Source organism: Lathyrus oleraceus, chromosome 3 (genome assembly GCF_024323335.1).
Source record: "Lathyrus oleraceus cultivar Zhongwan6 chromosome 3, CAAS_Psat_ZW6_1.0, whole genome shotgun sequence".
In the NCBI taxonomy this organism is placed as follows: Eukaryota; Viridiplantae; Streptophyta; class Magnoliopsida; order Fabales; family Fabaceae; genus Lathyrus; species Lathyrus oleraceus.
The window spans coordinates 360,429,218-360,444,849 of record NC_066581.1 but is presented as its reverse complement, the minus strand read 5'-3'; positions in this window follow the sequence as shown (position 1 = coordinate 360,444,849).

Below are 15,632 nucleotides of genomic sequence, written 5' to 3'. Positions count from 1 at the left end.
AGTTTTCATTTCCATTACTGAAGCATGTAAAAAGTTACTATGGTTGAAGAAGTTTTTTTAGTTGGTTTTGCTCAAGACAAATATGTGTTATTTGTTGATAGTCATAATGCTATTCATCTTGGTAAGAATCCGACTTTTCATAATAGGTCAAAAATACATTGATGTGAGATATCATTGGATACATTATCTTTTGGATGCTAAGCTGTCGGAGTTAGCTAGAGTTCATATAAATGATAATGGTTATAATATGATGACTAAAGTATTACCAAGATAGAAATTTGAAGCTTATTATCATATCGCCGATTTGGCGATTTCCTCTACATAATTGTGAATGAGAGATTTGTTGGGTTTGGGCTCCCTTCCTATGTAGAGAAAGACCCAAATGTGATTAACCCAATTAACTCACTTATTTAAGTGGATATGATCAATTTAGGATTGAGAGAGATAAAGAGTAAATAAGGATTGAAAAGAGAGAAAATAGGAGAGAAACTTATTCCCGTTTTCTGTAACCAATCTCACTAAATTGACGATCCTAAATCCGTTAACTGTCGGATCGAGCTCAAATTTGAGGGGCAGGTTTACAACACATGTATCTAACTTTTGAATGTTCATAATTTCAAAACAAAGTCTAAGCTGAGAGATATCTGCTTCATAATGAAGCGGTAAATTTGAGTAATTCTTCAGCTTTTTGATTCTTATTTGTAAGCTAATTTTCTTTGTGGTCTGCGGATGCTAGCACTAGTTTGTGAATTACTTTAAGACTCTCTTGTAAACTTAATTGGTTATAGTTGATCTATTTCTTTGGTCTGGATGACTCATGGTTTTTTCTCTCATATTGAGGTGTTTTCCATGTTGAAATACTAGTGTTCTTTTGTGCATTTATTTATTCGATTTGTTATCTTATATTTGTTGTTGATCCTCAAAATTTCTACAAATGTGAAGAACTTTATATCCAATGCATATTGGTATTTTATTCTGTCTTAATTTTTCATCAATTAATTTCTTTTAATATTTTAAATAATATTTTAGACGATTTGTTACTATTTTCTTAGAAAAACAATGACGCAATTAAGTTATACCTCTACATAGAAACAAATTACAAATGCAATAAAGATGTCATTAGTTTTACTTAAACAATTATCTTTGTTCCTAAATACTAAAAATTCAGTTTATAATCAATCAAAAGAATCAGATATACAGTCAAGAGACGTCTTACATACCTCAATGGTCGCACTCTCGCTCATGCTAGATATACACCAATAATGAACACCAATACTTCTTGCTTCAATGATAAACACCAATAGTTAGACAAATTAAATTAGAGAGAATATTGATAAACACTAATATTTATTGCTTCAATGATTAATACCAATTATTTAACAAATCAAATTAGAGAAACTCTTGATGAACACCAATATTCTATGGCTAGAAAAATAAAGTGTTACTCACAATTTACAAGTGTTGCTCTAAGTAGACTAAAAGATTTTAAATAACAATCTCGGTTGTGTTTCAGTTATTAAACCCTTTCGTGATTTCTATCAATATATGTATTGTGACATTCATTGGGGTTGTCGTAGTGTATATAAATCCAAATTTATTATTTATCATAAAAACAATAAATAATAGTATTCATATTGGTATCTTGTGATACCATTTTGTTGCAGACGTTTTCACGATAAAGAACCTTTTTTTTAAAACCTTTAACGAAATTAGAAAGATGATAACCATTTTTAGAAAGATGATCATCAAAATGGCTTATCCACCTGACAACAATGTTGAAGTGTAATACAAATTGACATTTAAGTTGCATTTAGATTTTAATGAGTTTCATTTAGTTGTTTTGATGATATAAATACTGAACTCAAGTTTTAGTTCGTAACCAATTCATTTTGTAACCGTTTTCAATTGAGAAAGAAAGCTAGTTAGGATTCTCTCTCTCTCTCTCTCTCTCTCTCTCTCTCTCTCTCTCTCTCTCTCTCTCTCTCTCTCTCTCCCACCACCACCATCATCTTCTTCTTCATTATTATGCACCAACAATTGGTATCTAGATCTCAAGTTCTAATTCAGGAACAGGAAACACGAGTGTACGTGAGGCATGTGTGATTGATATTTTTTTCATTCAATTCATAGTGAATTGAAGATCTAAATCTAAATAGAATCACATTTCTTTATTCTGAGGGATTGGGAAACATGAGTGTTGGTGAGATCTTAGTGAATTTGCATAAGAACTAAGATGAACGGCTGAAACGGTAGCTTGAACACAAAGCTTCAAGTATTTGATGGAAATAATTGTAATCGGTGGATGATTCAGATGCGTGTGTTGTTTGGCGCTCAAGATATTTTTGATCCCGTAAATGATGGTTACACAATGGTTGTAGTAGATGCAACTAAAATGCATAGAAACGTGCAAAGAGAAATAAGAAGAATGATCAGAATGCGTTGTTCTATATCCATCAATGTGTGGATACGAATGTGTTTGAGAAAATCGTTGATTCAACAACTATGAAGGTTGCGTCGGACACACTGGCACAATGCTACGATGGTGATGCATCAGTGAAGAAGGTGAAGCTTCAGTCTCTATGTAAGCAGTATAAGAATCTCAACATGATGAACAATGAAAGGGTACCTGATTACATCTCCAGAGTGATTTTGATCACAAATGAGATGAAATCTTGTGGAGAAACTCTCTCTGAACATGTAATCATTGAAAAGATACTGAGATCACTTACTTCTCAGTTTGAATACATTGTTATAACAACTGAACACTCTAAGGACCTTAGCACCATGAGAATGGAAGAGTTGCAAAGTAGTCTATAGGCACAAGAGTTGCGTCTGACTGAGAGAAACTTTGAAAGAGAGGTAGAGCAGGCTCTGAAACCGTCTTGTGGTAAGAAGAATCATAAGCAGTCTTAGTCAGAGGCTAAGAAGAGACATGGTGATGGTTACCAGAAGTCAAAAGCCTCTAATTCCGATGAGAAGAAATATCATAATGGAAAGGAGAAGTTTGAAAAGAAGAAGGTTCAATGCTACTATTGTAAGAAATTTGGTCACTTTGCTGTTGACTATTTATCAAACAAGGAAAGAAAACCAGAAGAAGAAAACATAGCCCGAGGAGAGACTAATGATGAACATGCATTATAGATGGCTTATGATTCTGATGATGGATATTTAATAGCCTGGTGGTATATGGACACTGCCTACTCAAATCACCTAACTAGAAACAAAAGATGGTTGATTGATTTTGACTTTAGAAAGAGGACAAAAATCAAATGTGTTGGTGATAGGTAACTTAATGCTGAAGGAATGGGAAATGTCAAAGTCGGAGTGAAGAATGGAAAAACCGTTCTGATCAAGGATGTTTGGTATGTTCCTGACATGAAGAGAAATCTGATGAGTGTATGTCATCTAATTGAAAAATATTTCTCAGTTACTATGAAAGACAATCTCTTGAAGTTGTATGATTCTAATCAAAAGTTGATTATGCAATCTGAACAGGGAAGTAACAAAACATTCAAAGTGAACGTAGAAATAACTGAAATTAAATGTCGTAGTGTAGAAGGTGCTGAAGGTGACAATGAGTTGTAGCACAAGAGATTGGGGCATATGAACTTCAGAAACTTTGGGCATATGAGTTCTAAAAAGCTGGTACATGGAATTCCTAAGATTTTGAAACCCGAGAAGTCACGTGAGATACATATGAAAGGTAAGCAACCTAGATTGCCATTTGCATCAGAAGTGGATCCAAGAGAAAAATATGCTTTAGGAGTAACACATTCTGATGTATGTGGACTATTTGAAGTACCTTCACTTGGAGGAAACAAATATTTTGTGTCATTTGTGGATGAGTTCACAAGAATGACATGGGTAACACTCATCAAGTTTAAGCATGAGGTGTTTGCTGAGTTTCAGAAGTTCAAGGTGAAGGCTGAAAAACAGAGTGGTCAGAAGCTGAAAGTTCTCAGAACTGATGGTGGAGGTGAGTACGACTCATAAGAGTTTAGAAGGTTATATAAAGAGAATGGAGTTGAAAATGAGGTGACTGCTCCATATACTCTATAACATAATGATCTTGCTGAAATAATAAACATCACTCTGCTTGATATGACAAGGAGCATGCGGAAGGAGAAGAAGCTCCATCATGCCTTCTAGGGAGAAACTGTTGCCACTTCAACTTATATGCTTAATAGGTGTCCAACCAAGAAGTTAAAGGAAGATATTCCTTTTGAGAAATGGATTGGAGATGAGCAAAGTGTGAGTCATTTCAGAGTATTTGGTTATGTTAGTTACAAACACGTTCCAAGTGCTACTAGAAAAAAGTTGGATGATAGAAGCAAAGTAATGTTACTGATTGGGTACCACGATACAAATTCCTATAAGCTTTATTTTCCAGTCACTAACACGGTGGAAGTCAGCAGAGATATCATTATGAAGGAAACAAAAGAATGAGATTGGAACAATTCTTAATTCAACTCTGGGGCAGTGTTAACACCTGAGTTAACTTCTGAAGATATTTCTACATAAATCTGAATTAGATTACTTTGAGGTGTTTGCACCTGTAGCTAGGCATGAAACAATCAGATTGGTGATTGTTATAACTATTAATAGAAATTGGCCTTTGATGTATTTAGATGTGAAATCTGCATTTTTGAATGGTCCTTTACAAGAGGAAGTATATGTGTCACAAACTCTTGGATTTGTGAAAAAGAATCAGGAAGTGATGGTGTATAAATTGTATGAAGCCTTGTATGGGATGAAACAAGCTCCTAGAGCTTGGAATCTGAAAAGTGATTCATTTTTCAAGCTTCAAGGATTCAGAAAATGTGAGATAGAGTATGGTATTTATGTTCAACATACATCTAATATTAATATGATTATGTTGTGTCTTTATGTTGATGACATATTTCTAATAGGGAGTGGTTCAGTTGAGATAGTCAAGTTCAAAAAGGTGTTGATGAATGAGTTTAAGATGTATGATTTAAGAAATAAGGTTTATTTTTTAGGGATGGAGATTATGTACTCTGATATGGGTATAATTTTGCCTCAACTGAAGTATGAACTTAAACTTCTGAAGAGATTTGAACTGATTAATTACAAGCCTGCAATCACACCTACTAAAACAAATCACAAATTGGATTATGATGTTGAGGGTGATGATGTAGATGCTACAACTTTTAAACAGTTGGTAGACTCATTGAGATATCTTTGTAACACCAGATCTGATAACTGCTATGCAGTTGAAATGATGAGTATGCTTATGAATAAACCAAAGTGGTCACATTATCAAGTTGTTGTCATGATACTTAGGTATATTATGGAGACTATGAGGTTGTGGAGTTTTGTTCCCTTCTGGTGCTAAATCTGATTCAGAGCTGATATGTTATTTAGACTCTGATTGACGTGGAAACATAGTCTACATAAGAAGTACTTCTGGATATTTCTTTAAGTATCTAGGAGCTCCCATTTCTTGGTGCTCCAAGAAGTAACCAATGGTTGCATTGCTAACATGTGAAGTTGAGTACATTGTAGGTGTTTTGTCTGTGTGTCAAGTTGTTTGGATTTGTAAGATCAAAAGATCAATATGAGCACGCACGTGAGGTTGATGATTGTCAATAAATCAGCTATAAGCCTGCCAAGAATCCAGTGCTGCATGGAAGGAGCAAACACATTGATACAAAATTTTATTTTCTGCGCAATCAGGTTCAGAATGGAGTGTTTGAAGTTATTCATTGTAGCACTCAAAAGCAACTTGCAAATATGTTGACTAAGCTATCAAAACTGAACAATTTATCCATTTGAGGGATGAAATTGGTGTTATTGATTTTAGTCTTGAATGCGGATTAAGGGATAGTGTTGAAGTGTATTCAAAATTCACATTTAAGTTACATTTAAATTTTAATTTGAATTTCATGTAGTTGTTCTGATGATATAAATACTGAACTCAAGTTTCAGTTTGTAACCAATTCATTTTGTAACCATTTTTAATTAAGAAAGAAAGTTAGTTAGAATTCTCTTTCTTCCACCGTTATCATCTTTTTTCCCTTCATTCTTGTACACCAACAAACAAAATCATAAAAGAATAACGTTACAATAGCTACATCAGAAAAGTTAACAAAAATTAACAGGGAACTTCTTCACAAAGTGAACTCCTAAGCACTTGAAATTTTTTTTAGGAGTCGACTGCTTTCACAAAGGAAACTCTTAGACAATTGAAATTTAAATAGCTACATCACATCCTAACCAGAGCTAATGCTTCTAATAAGGGAACTTTTCTCCCAACTGTTTACTAACTCTTCTACCCTTTCTTTTATAACAAAAATCCCATAAATTTGGGCCCTATAACTGTGTCATCAAACGTATCGGATTTTGATGTCCTATCAGCTATCACCGTGCTCCCTTTCATGTCTTGTATTTATCTTACAACCAGCACAGCGAAGTGATTTTATGCAATATTAGATTTCTCAAATAGAAACCTTCTCAATGTCATTGCAAGGTAATAAACTTTCTGGACATATTACATTAGTGTTTGGTCTCATGCAAGCATTTTCAATGTTAGACATGAGTTGTAATATGTTAACTGGATCTCTCCCTCCTAGTTTTGGGTGATTTGACTTACACGGAATGACTCCATTGTTTGGAAACCTCGCTCTGATATTTTTATGTTATTAAACCTTGTAAAAATTGTTTATCAAAATACATGGTTTTGTCATCATCAAAAATGGGGAGATTGTTAGAACAAGATTTGGTTATGCATCTGGCATTTAGTTTTGATGATAAAAATGCATTGTTTCTTATAGAATAATTTTGTACACTAATGGTTTTTATCTAATGTGTGGCTTTTGCTAACAGGTTCTGACTCTAAAGCAATGACGTGTGATGTCATCAAACTCTGGAATCAACACACTTTGACTCTAAGGAGATACAAGTGCTTTACAAGATGCTGTCAAGTTATAGAAAGCTCTTAGACAACGATTCTGATGAACCTTAATGCTAAAGCTTCTGAATGTGACTCTGATTGTTAGAGCCTCTGAAGGTTTGTCTACCTTCAAGATTCTGTGCTCAAGTTCAGAAGATTCTGAAGAATAAAGTATAGGGACTCTGAAGACCAGGTTCTGAGGAACTCTGTCAAGACTCTAAAGACCAAGGTTCGGAAGATTCTATCAACATGTCTCTTGATCCTTATAAGCATGCTTAAACATCATTTTATTAGAAGCCTCTGAAGATTAGAAGATAAGATCAAAAGTTTTTGCATCATAAAAATAATACACAGTACAAGATCACCCTTTCTTCCACTACCCTGATTTTGTTGGCTAAGGACAGTACTATCGTACCATTTTGCGTCCCATATGCAATCTGTTATAAAAGAGACAGTTGTATTTCAGTATTCTAATCCTACCCTCCAACGGATCTTTTATATGGCTATATAAAGGAGACTTGAAGATTGGAAGAAGTTGCCAACTCTTTGCTAATGCTTTGATAACGCTCACACTACTGAACATACTCGCGCTTTTGCCTTAGTAAATATTTTCTATGTATATTCTTTGTAAACACACAAGAGCTTTTGCACGTTACTATGTAAGAAATATACATTGTATTAACTTGTGTTAATCTGCTTTTTAGAAGCATTCTTTATAAACACAACTTGTAAATCTCAAATTTGTTTGAGTGGTTTTCTTGAGTGACTAGGTTTTAGCCAGATAGACTCAAGAAGACAAGGACGGTTTGTCTAGGTGGTGTCTGTAATGAGGATTTAATTATAGTGGATTAAGTCTTTCTTGAGAATGGAAATCACCTTGGTAGGGTGGATTGGAGGTAGCTTCATTAATAGAGAACTAGTATAAAAATAGCTTTACTATTTTTCTTGTTCGTGATATTGCTTTATTGAGTTGGTTTTGAAAAATCTTTTGTTTTTAGAAACCCAATTCAAACCCCATTTTCTTGTGTTTCGCGTTACCTTCACTATGTACTTCTTTGCCCTTGCTAGTAACCCGTTAAATGTTTTTTTAACCTCTAGTCCCAATGCTTTATGCAAACTTAAATCAAGTCTAGAGTCGTAGGATTAATAGGTAACTTTTCATCTTGTTGTTTTCCCCCTTCACCAAGATGGCATCCCTGTTAAACCAATCTATGTATGATTGTAAAGGTTCATCATTATTCTGCCTTATTGACCCCATGCTTTCTATTGATTTTGGTTGTTTCCTTAATGTGGTGAAATAGATGGCAAATCTCATACACGATTAGTTCCATGATTCAATGTAATCGTATGACCCTGACCTTCAAATTAAGGATGAATAAATTTTGTTTCTCTGGGATGTTTTCCCCATATAAGTTTAGATCTACTAAGAAACAGTAACAATCTACCATGATTGAACTCCTCACACTATGCCAAATGATCTATATAAGACCGATAAGGTTCACTCATGATGTGGTGAGCTTGAATCCTATAGTTGGTTCTGATGAGTGTCTCTGGGTCATGCTAATCAGGTATGAAGGCGGTAGCAGATGATGTAAATGCAAATACTCTAATGCCTAAGTCAATGTCGACCAAAGGTGGGAGGTATTTAGGGTTAAAAAGTGTGTACCTAAATATGAGGCCTTCAATAGGCTTTAATACCAAGGTTCTAGGGTTTTTCTAGGACATATAACATTCTTCTTTAAACAGTTTTGAGAAAGAGAAAATGTTAGAGGGTCCTTCCAATTATAATTTGAGTTTTCTCATTCTAGTTTCTTTGATCATGTGTCATTCTAGAGCATGTATATCTTCGGATCTGCGTTGGTAGAACCTTCTCGTGGTTAACTGTTATGAAGGAATGACTTTATTAGTTTGACGTTAAGGAAATTACATCAATATCCTTTGATACTTAGATATGAATCTCCACACGCCTTCAACCCATCTGGGTCCTATAGATCACATTTTTTGTCTAACCAAAGTTAGTTAGGCCTTGGATTAAATTGACTCATTATCTCCCAAGCCAGGGACGCCAATGTTGGAATATTGTTTGTTTTAGTCTCTTGAGGATCACTCCACTGATGGGATCACAAGTATCAGTTGAATCTTGTTTGATTGATTCCACTAGACATTTTAGAGGGTCATATGGGTTGATTTATTTACTTTTTGACTTTAGTAAGACCACCTCATGTTGTTTTATATCTTATTCTCTGATGAGCAGTATCGTGGTCAATCTACCTTTGATTCTTGGTGTCCTTTTGCATCGTCATGTGATAAGCAAAACGGATGCAAGGAATTCTAGATTTAGGGTGTATTTAATGTGTTTTCTCATAAATCGAGATGTGATGATTACAATATGGGAAAAAGTCGTATGATGATTTTCAGTTTGGGAAATGTCTCCCTGTTCCATCTTAGATTTCGCAGTACAAGAACCTTCTCGTGGATAACTGCTATGAAGAACTGACATCATCAGTGTAACATTAGGGAGATGACACCAATATCCCTTGATACTTAGATTCGATAGTCCACATGCCTTCAGTCGACCTGGCTCATGTGGTTCTTGTGTTGTATCGTGCCAAAGATAGTTAGACATTGGCTCAAACCAAATCATATGACATTGTTCACGATAGATAATTATCGTTTGTGTCACATCACCTCAATGACTTAAAGCTAATCAATAAATCAACACATAAGAGCATTTGTTTACACCTAAAAATAAATAATATATTAGCTAAGATCAATAGATGGACAGTTTAACATCAGGGATTGTTTCCTCAATCAATAAGAGTTAGTCGAGTGCAAACACAATCAGCTGCGAGATGGCAAAGCTTTTTCAGATCTATTAAAGTCTACAAAAATCATGAGAATATTAAAATCTATTAAGCCGAAGTAGAACTTGATAATTGTACAATGTATTATAACACCACTAACTAAAAATTTAAAAGCAAAGAACTATGTTCGAATGTCCAATGGATTAGAGAAAGAAAATGAAAAAACACAACAAAAAAAATCGAGTTAAACATTAAACACAACATACTCATACGTTATCCACGAAAATATCTTAACAAATTTGCATATCATGTTTCATAAATAAGAATAGTATTTATCTATAAAAGATTGTAAAGCAAAAACAACTAGCACTTATTTTTAATAAAGAAAACTTTTAATCTGTACCCGAAAGAAATCTTTAAATGTGTTAAAAAAACTTTTGTCAAATTATTTTATTGTTCTTTCCACTCTAATCATTTAATTTGAGATTTGACAGAGATAATTTGTAAGCTACCGGAAAGAACGGGGATACAACGCATATCAGATTTCAGACAAATCACCGTACTACAATACAGGACGCGTGTCGGTGACAGATTGTTATTTGACTTATTTATTAGCTTAAATAAAAAATGGAACATTGCACGTTGCTTAATAATGAGACATTTCGTACGGTTACCTAAAATTTTCGAACGCCACTTTCTTCTTGCGCAATTCATGTGCCAACATGGTTCAATCACGATACGGAAAACCGCATTTCTATTCTTTTACCATTGAATTGAATCTTAACTTTAAGTATTTGTTTCTATTTAAATGATATGACCAACGGTCCAACACCCACTTTTTAACACTTTAAAATAGAATAGAGGGCAAAATTAACATATGGTAGCATATAACATCGGGACGATATTAATATCCTAAAATCACCACATATCATATGCATCATCTTAGTTATTATATTAAAATAAAAAATGTTCATATATATATATATATATATATATATATATATATATATATATATATATATATATATATATATATATATATATATATATATATATATATATATATATATATAGTGGAATTATAGTTGATTGGAGAGTGAGGACGCAAAGACTTTACGGTGGTTCTGAGATTTTGATGTAGTGGAGAGGAGATTGACTTACAAAGTTATCATTTCAACATTCAAATTAGTATCAAAGTGAAAAGTGATATGTGAATGTGAAAAGATTTGAATACATGAAAAATGATACGCATCCTTTTTTAAATATGAAGAATGGTTGACAATTGAACGCGTGAGGCTAGACTTGGATTGTGGTCCGTCATTAGATTGATCAAGATAGATAGTAGGATACTCGCGCGAGGGATTGCCTGTTTAGTGGAGAAAGAGAGTCCACATGTTTTGTGTTTAATGTTTGTTGCTTCATTACCAGGTCTTCGCTCTTTGGGTGTTGTGGACGTTCTAGAGGTTTCTTTTAATTGATAGATTAAAGTATAATTTATTAAGTATTAGTCAATCATGTGACAAAGATAACAATGTAACTTTTGATTCTTCTAGATACAAGGTTATCAAAACCAAATATAATCAAACTATTTTTATCAACTGTAGAAGTGGAAACACACATCGTTAATCTAAATAAGATTCCTTCAAATCATGTTTGTATGATTGTAACGAGGAAGAATCTTAGCTATGACATAGGAGAATAACTTATATCCACACGAACCAATTAAACAAGTTGGTCCACAAAGATTTAGTGATTGACCTGCCAAACTTGCAGTTTGAGAAAAATTAGTTATGTGATACGTGCTAAAAAGGGAAACAAATAAGTGAAGGTTCCGGAAAAACAAGAAAGGGGGATTGATTTGGATTTCAAATATAGATTTTCACAATTCAAAAATAATAGTAAATATGGTAAAAATGACAAGGTATGGTTATCCTGGTTCACCGTTAACTAAGTTAGTTCAGTCCACTCGTCAGAGTGATTTTGCCTTCTCAACAAGACTTTATCAAATAATCAAACTGATTACAATCTCAAAGACTACCCATCAATGACTTCTCAAATTTTTTGACTAAACTTAGTCCTTCAGGAATTACAACTCAAAGACTACCCATCAATGACTTCTCAAGGATTTTGACTAAACTTAGTCTCTTGAGGAATTACAACTCAAAGACCACACATCAATGACTTCTCAAGGATTATGACTAAACTTAGTCCCTTGAGGAATTGTTAAATACAAGATTTGTATTTACAATATTGCTTCTAAATAAGTAGATACACAAAGTGATAATCAAATTTTACACTTAAGAATATATGAAACTGAGTGCTAAGTGTTTCTCTCTATTTTCTCTATTGAAATTCTTTCAGCATGTTTCATCAATGAAGTTCGTCGATATCGTCGTCGTGATTCTCAACATTCTTTGTCCCCTTTATATATATGAAGAATAATATCGTTGGAAGATAGAATTGGAAACATCTTCAATTTCACATCTGTAAAGTTGAGCCGTAAATCGTGGATAGGGGGAGAAAACATTTGATAGTCGTCGGTAGTATAGTCCTTAGAAATATCAGTGTATATGTCCTTTGGATTTCGCCACTCAAATTATACTATATTCAGAGCCTTGATAATTTAGAACTCAAATTCTAGTGAATATGAGGCTTGAACTTATCAGATTAATTCTAGATTGTTCACTTTAGAAACGTTGACCGGGATATCCAGAATTGACTATGAGTTTTAGCACTTCTTTGTATTCTTACTTTGGTTCATAATCATATGATGTCTAGATTCCAGAGTTTGTCTTTCCAGAGTCCAAAGTCTTTCTATCTAAAGTCTTCCTTTGTCCAGCTTCTGACTTGTTCAGAGTTTACTTTTTCCAACTTTCATCTTGTTTAGATTTTGGTTTATCCAGCATCTGGCTTGTTCAGAGTCTGCTATATTCGGCATATGGCCTATTCAGATTCTGCACACTCAACCGCCTATTAGAGTACAAAAATTTTCTTTATACTTTGTTATCATCAAAACTAAAGGATTATAGATGTAGAACCAAACTTGTTCCAATAATCTCTCCCTTTTTGATGAAGACATATATTATAATTTTGATGGATACTTTTGACTTAACAAAATAATCAGCTAAAAATCAGAGTTAGGTTTGTAAGTTCCCCCTGAATTTTAGACTTCAAAATTTTCTTAGCTTAAGTTCACATAGTGAGGTTTGCAAGCCCCCCCTGAGTTTAAGACTTAGAAAATTTTATTTTATAAAATTTATCATGTTTGGGGATTTATCTTGGGATAAAAATGAATCAAAATAATTTTTTCTCCCCTTTTATCATCAATCAAAAATATACATATATCATTAAAATACATTAAAATTGATTTTTTGAAAGAGACGCAACAGAATAGAAAAACATAATTAATCTAGCAAAGAAGACTAATAGAATGGTGGTGGTAAACTGGCTAGAATGGTTTTTAACAACTCTTCGATTCTCAAGTTGGTCCAAACTTATTCTAATAACTGAGCATATGAGAGAATCAATAGCAGTTAAACCTAGGGAGATCTGCTTGAAGACCAAGAAAATTTCTCTCTCTTGTGTCCACCGGTGCACAATAAATAAATATGAATATGCTTTATCCCAAACTCTCAGTATAAGTGAGGTTTCATTACTAGCAAGGTCACATTCCCCTCTTTTCCATCTAGCTCTTTTCATATTTGACAATATGAGAAAATCATCTGAGAACTCCAAGAAGGGCTCCTCCAAGGAAATCAGCAAGGCCATTTGGAGACTCAAATATGGTAGGTTCAAACCCTCATAAGGTGCAAGAACACAAGCTGGCACATTTGTCAGAGCATCTATGTTAGCAAGGACTTCAATGTCAAGGATGAAGAACCTTAAGAAGAAGAATCCAATTAATGACATTGATGAGGACTACATTACCTTCATCGAGTCAGGTGGTTGGACTATCGACCAAGTAATAAAGCTATAACCTTTTGTAGTACTTTTGTTTGCCTTTGAAATTGAATATGGATCTGTAATAGTTTATGAGCAATAATAATTGATCCTTTTCTCATTACTTTTGATTCTCTTGCCACTTACATCATATATGATCTCCATCTTTCCATCGATGTTGATAGAGAAATTTCAGAGAAGTTTCCAACCATTTCATGTTTTAGGGTTTTATTGTTGAAAATATTCAAGTGTAAGTAGTGAGAGTTGCGTCGTGTGTTAATAGAGTGATATAATGAGTTTAAAAAATTAAAACAAACACACAACCAAATGATGACCTAGGGTGCAAGGCATGATTTTATTTTATCTCTGTAAAATAATAATTATTCCTAAGGCTTGTTTAAGCATTTTACTGATGTAAGAATTAGTTAGACAAGAGTCAACATCGTTCTTAGCCACAATGAAAGCGTATTAATTAAAACATTAATATCATTCAGAGTCCGGGTGACAGAAATTCTCAAGGGGATTCTGACTTGGACATTCTGACTTACCTATTTTCTTACCTCATCCTTCTCCAGAATGCAAGTTTAATGCTTCTAAGTTTGGAAGAGATTCATTAAAGGATGTCGATTCTATGATAAACACCAACCGCTGAAGCATTTCTTCATTTTGTCTGAATGATGTTCTGGTTCACACTAGTTTTGTCTTTTCACCCAGAATCACATCTTCAGAATGAGAGGTACTTTGTTTGAACTTCTTCATAGGTGTTGGTGTGTCAGCAAATTTTGGTTCTGACTGTTTCCTTTCTAGTTGAGTACTTCTAGAAGCTATATCCTCAGAGTCAAAATAGTTAATCTTCATATCTGCAAATTTTTTAACTAACTTTAACTTTTCAGAGTCAAGCTTATCAGCAAACTTAGCATGAATTTATTCCTCAACAATATTAGTTATAGTGTTGTATACACTCTAGCCTTTTGAGTGTTCATAGTGTGCTCTATTTAGCATCTGGATTTTTCAAATTCTACACACTCAATAGCGTATTAGAGTACGAAATTGTTCTTTGTACTATATTATCATCAAAACTAAAGGATTTTATATGTAGAACCAAACTTGTTCCAACAATAAGGGTCTCTTTTAAATCTAAAAATATTGTTTCTACACAAAGCTTTACAACTTTTGAACATTGATCTTTTTGGCCCGTCCAGAAGCAAAATTTTGGTTGTAATCTCTATACCCTTGTAGTTGTGGATGACTACTCTCGCAATATATGGACATTATTCCTATCATATAAAAGAGGCATGTTTGTTGTCTTTTGGAAACTTGCCAATATTATCCAGAACGAGAAAGGATTGAACATTACTTTGATCCACACTGATCATGGTGGTGAATTCTAGAATGAGGATCTCGAAAGGTAGTGTAATGATAATGGTATTCATCATACTTTCTCCATTCTACGAAATCCCCAACAAAAGGGGATAGTGGAAAGAAAGAATATATTTGTAGAAGTGTTAGCGAGGACGATGCTCAATGAGACTAACCTTCATAAATACTTTTGGGACAATGTTGTAACCATTACTTGCTATGTATTGAATCATGTTTTTATAACATCAACTCTAAATTTGACACCCTATGAGTTTTATAAATGAAGGAAGCAAAATATCCCTCATTTACATGCCTTTGGATGCAACTGTTTTGTCCTTAATAGCAGGAAGGATTATCTTGGAAAACTTGTCGCTAAAGTTGATGAACACATATTTCTAGAATATTCCACTTTTAGTAAGGATCTTAGAGTTTTTAACAAAAGAATCCCAAGAATAGAAAAACCAATTCATATTACCTTTGATGAGTCTAACCCCATTTCACATGATTAAGATAAAGAACAAGAACAAGGTCAAGAGGAAGATTAAAGTATAAATGGAGTGACTCCAGCTGAAGAAGTTGTCTTAGAGAATCAAAGTTTGTTGTTAAATTGACTCAAA